Source organism: Frankliniella occidentalis, unplaced genomic scaffold (genome assembly GCF_000697945.3).
Source record: "Frankliniella occidentalis isolate FOCC.00 unplaced genomic scaffold, Focc_3.1 Scaffold27, whole genome shotgun sequence".
NCBI lineage: Eukaryota > Metazoa > Arthropoda > Insecta > Thysanoptera > Thripidae > Frankliniella > Frankliniella occidentalis.
The window spans coordinates 1,279,396-1,284,319 of record NW_026267157.1 but is presented as its reverse complement, the minus strand read 5'-3'; the positions used below and the strand labels follow the sequence as shown (position 1 = coordinate 1,284,319).

General features: G+C 54.9%; 1 protein-coding gene across 4 annotated transcripts in view; it reads left to right on the top strand.

Annotated features, from left to right (window-relative positions):
- Positions 1 to 2,202: 2,202 nt before the first annotated feature.
- Positions 2,203 to 4,924, top strand: part of LOC113215787 (uncharacterized) — a 72,365-nt gene continuing 69,643 nt past the window's right edge. For 2 of the 4 annotated variants that reach the window (XM_052265476.1, XM_052265477.1), the window contains exon 1: positions 2,203 to 2,771. The gene's annotated coding sequence lies outside the window, so the exon portion shown is untranslated. Of the gene's footprint in view, positions 2,772 to 4,209; positions 4,503 to 4,924 lie in introns of those variants that run through there. The other 2 variants (XM_052265478.1, XM_052265479.1) reach the window with 1 other exon arrangement.

The following is a 4,924-nucleotide window of genomic DNA, read 5'->3' as shown; positions in this document are numbered from 1 at the left end:
CCCCCCCCGCCGACCATATCTTATCTGTCGGCTGTACCTTTCACCTGGAGGCTATTCGGGCCCCGCTTCGTGATAAGGGCACCTGCGTCGATAGCACTTATCGTGCAATTAAGGCCTCGCCCGAGGTGCCTCGCACTTCCATCACGCGGATACAAGGAAAAACAGAAAAGGTATTATTTCTTTTTTTCGCCGCCCGCGCGCCGCTCTAGTGCTTTGTAATGGTTTTATTGGGTTTCGCCTCGAGATAACGGGGCGGCTTTGAGCCGCTGAAACGTGTGTGACTTTACCGTATCGGAGGCCCTGCTCGGGGATTAGCGGCCGTGGTGTGTGCTGACGTCACGCCGGGCCCGCGGAACTGGCGGCAATATTCAATCAACTGCCATAAAGATCCAACTAATATTTTTTTGTTCCTACTCCCTCTCGATCATCATCGCTATGCGATAGTGAGTGACTCAGCGCTGCTCAGCGCGTGCGACTTTGCGGCCGATCACGTTGTCGAGTCGGTTGTGCGAGGGGATGCGGGAGGTCAATAGGTCAGAGAGGCCTGCGCCGGCTGCATCCTGAACCCCCGAAGAACGCTCGACGTTCGTTGTTGTTGTTGGTATTTTGTGCGTGTAAATTTTTAACAAGCACAAAGTGTGCTAGTATTGTAGGATTATACAGGGTGGTCCATAGACCCCTTCTTTTATTTTGCTTATACTGTACCGGATGCAGGCGTGCGGCCGGGTTGCATACGCACACGGGGCCATAAGGCACAGTGGTGAGCGGCGGTAGGCAAGCCCGCCGGCACGCCTGCATGCGGTGCAGTATAAGCAAAATAAAGGAAGGGGTCTGTGGACCACCCTGTATTTTTTGATGAAACAGAAAACGCTGTGTGTTTCCGTACAAAATAAACAACATGATTTAACTAATTTGCATTGCTTTTGGTGCGGAGGGAGTTCCCATACAACTGCGATGGCAGAAGAGCGTTTCCTGGTTTCAAGTCCCGCGGTGCACCACACTCGAGCTGAGCGACGCGACGCAGTGCTGACTGCCCCCCCCCCCTCCCACCACGGCGGTGACTTGGAATGCGTTTTATCGGTGATGCGTTGTTAAAGTGGATCATCCCGCGGTCTCATCAGGGCGTTCCCCGGCGGGCAGGATGTGGCGGTGAGATAGGCCCCAGGACACTCGCGGGGAGGTGACCCGGACCTTGGCGCGCCCCGCCCCGCCCCGCCCTGCCCCGCCCGCCGCACCTCACCCCACCCCAACCCCGACCCGCGGGCAGCAGCCTAGGTCAAGGCTCGAGGCTCGGCTGGGAGTACTGTCCTGTCCTGTGTCGCACCCACTCTGTAACTCTGTCCTTCGCCAGAAACGCAGAGCCAAAATATCGACCGAGATATCTAATCGACCAGCAGTCGGTGACTTTCTGACGTTTGGTAAACAATTACAATTATGTAAAAAGAAGGGATGATTTTAAATCTATGCGGAATGAATTATCAAACCGACAAACGGACATTTTAAAAATAAACAAGTAAAATAATTTTAGTCTTGGTTGGACCCTGCTCAGAGACCTTGCCCCCTTTCAAAGACGTCGTTCCCTGGTCACTTCTAGCACAGCGCAGCCCGCGGGTCGAAGAGCCCACGGTGGTCAGTGACCCAGTGATCCTATTAGCTTATCTCTCTTGAGACGGAAGAGAGAGTACATATGCGCTCGAGGGGCTTTAGTCAACTGTGTGTGAGAGAGACACACACACACACAGAAAAGAGAGGTAATATTATTTAATTGAATGATTGTTTATTTGGTATTGTGCAAAAGGATTAAAACGTACTGGGGAGCAAAAAATACGGGTCACATGGGGGTAGTCGCAGTTTATTTCAGCCCTTTAAGCACAGAGAAATGGAGAGACAGACAGAAGAGGTGCACCTGCCATGGCACCTAAGGTGTCCTTCAAGGTTACAGTACACCAACTTTTGTGTTTTGCTTAAATTTCTTTCTGACTTTTTTCTGATCTTTATAAAATTGCTGTACCATCGGGTTCCTCCTATTTTTTTCTCTGATTCTATTTTGAAGGCTTACACTGACATATTTGAGTGTATACGACTGCACTGATAAAACCACTACAGTTCTGTATAACAGGGCCTTAAATGGCGAAGCCACATGACTTTTTAAGTCGTTCCTAGTACCAATAAAATACCTCATTGAGACACAGACTTCGGCGAAACGCACATCTCTGCATGTCTACCAACTAGGCCCGTGGATCTGCCCAGAGCAGACGATAAAGGGAATGACCCGATACACACTCTCTCCGTGCTGCCAACTTCTGCATACCCAGTGTTCCCAGGCAACACACATTCGCATACATGAAAGAGAGTGATCGCCTTTTAATCAAAAAGTGCACCAAAAGTCGATTCTTTTCGCGAATGTTTAGAGCCATCAAAAGGTGGGTTAGAAAATGCACCAATTCGGCACCTGATCGGGCGAAACGGTGTCAGCTGGTCAGCTGACGGTGGTGTCACGTTGGTGTTCTGAAGCTGAAGTTATCGAGATCGAGTTTCGCCTCCCAATATGAGTTCCCGCGCTCGGTACCGTCGCTCGCGAAAAAAAGGATTTTTGCACCTTCGCCAACGGTGTTTTTCGTTAATAATACTTTAAAAATCGTTCGAAATAGAAGTAACTACCGTCGCGATAAGTGAAAACTCGTGTGTCAGTGCTCTAGTGTGGTCGGTGCTCAAGATCCGTTGGACCTAACCTCGGAGGTGCGGCGATGCCCGAGTTTGCAGATGTCAAGGTACTGTTCCACGCATCTTTTGGGCTCCTGGGGAACCTCAACGCCATCTCTCGGGTTATTGTCAGCGCCTGACTTGTGCGATCTTGTTTTATTCCGAATTCCTCCCAAATCTGTTGTGCTTGATCCCGACCTACCCCTCTTGACGGCCACCTGACTGTTTGAATGGTGTCTGTCCTTTCATTATGGGTCTTTCAGTCCGATTTAGACTGCTATTGCACTGACTTCATGCTCAGCCAACTGCTGCTGATGCCTGATCATAATGTCCATCTGGTGAATCATGACGAGGTTTACGTGGACCCTTTGGCAACGAAACAGTTCAGCTATCTTTAGTGTCAAACAGGATTAGAGGTGTAAGCATATAAGACATTGTTGGTGGCACTGCGTCATAAGTGGCTAAAGTGTCGGCTCTGGGCCGGGGTTCGCGCCCTGGTGCCTGCCACCTTGCTATGGTGGCTGTTCAGAACAGAGACCAGAGTTCGCTAATTACTGCGGTGGGATGAGGAAAGTACTCCCAAAACAAATTGGGTACCCGTCGTTCCTGTTTAAGCGGGTAGGCGACAACCCTGGTCAACAGTTGGTCGGATCTAACAGTCTGGCTGCTGGCGTGGGCACACCGGATCCCATCCGAACTCCGAAGTTAAGCACGCGGGGCCCCGTGTAAAAGCGGGGTGGGTACTCCCTCTTTTTCACATTCTGAGAAAAATAGTTTGGTCCTAAACGGCGCCTCTATAGACTGTTCGGAATTCGCTGGATGGTGCGCACCTCCACCGCCCCCCCCCCCCTCGCCCTGCGCGCCCGCACGCCACTGCGTAGGCAACCCGTCGAGCTGCCGCGTATTCTTACGGACACCCGGTACCTCGGCTACGGCACGGCGGCGGCGGGGGCACGGCGAGCGCGGACGGACTGTACGACCCCGCGGCGCCCGCCGGGCCTACCCCGCGCGCGGGGCGCCACCGGGCGGCGGCGCTACCCCCCGTGGCGGCGCGGCGTCGCGACGCCCCAGGACCGGGCCGGGCGCCGGGCGCACCCTCGGGCGGCCCCCGCGCGCGCCGCGCCGCACCCTGCGGGCGCCTCAGTGCGGCGGCGGGGCGGGCGGCGCGCAGGTGGGAGGCGGCCGCCACCCTGGCCTGCATGCGCACCTCCGCGATGTGCAGCTCGAGGTGCAGCTCGCCCGGCCTCGCCCCGCGACCCCCCGCGGTGGGCGGTGCGGGGTCACCCCAAAGAAGGCCCACGACCTCATGCAGCTCCGTTACACAGCAGCACAAGCACACCCCCGACAGTTCAATGTACTCAAGACTCAAGGAACAGGGTTACTGACGCGGTCTTGACCTATGAAACTGATGTGCCCTCCATAGCCATAGAGTATCGCCTACGAGTCCTGCCCGTCTGTGTCTCCAGGGAGGAGGGCAGGGGCGACGCCGCCGTGGCGCTGCTGCGTGTCGCGTCGCTCTGGCGGGCGAACCGCGAAACTCGCAGTGCGGAGCGCAGGCCGCTGGCGGTCGGACGGGGGCTGACGAGGCTGGCCGGCGCGGAGCGGCCCTGCCCTGATGTTGTTGAGTTGAGCCTGATGTTGTTGTTGTCCTGTGGCGCACCTGCGCAGTAACGCAGTACCGACGGCGAGCTTCGGCGCCATCATGACCACCACTACCACCACCAGGATGGCGGCCAGCGGGGGAGCCGCAGTTTGGCCTTGGCCGACTGGGCGGGCAGCTCGGTGCCGCCGCCGGAAAGGTTAGGTCAGGGCTGAATGGGGCACCTACCCGTTATGAGGAACAACAACGGAAAGATCATTCAAACATATCACTAGCCTTCAAATTGTTTTCTTCTCAAAAATAATTTTACAACAATTTTTCTGGGAAATGTGAAAGAAATCAGCCAAATTAAGCAGATAAGAACAAAAACCCGCGAAGGCTTATTTTGATGTTCGAGCGTACCAGAAAAATACATTCTTGAGGTAAAGTAAAGTTGCCCCCAAAGACACGTAAGTAAAACCATTGTAGCAGAGACCTTGAGTTATCGCGATTGGAGAACACGACGTTCCCGTGGCCGACACAGACCCCACCCCGCGTCACCGTGGCTCTCCGTGAGCCAGGTCAAGGGCCACACACCTGTGCCCCTCAACCTGGGCCGCACCCCCGCCCACCGCGAAGCCC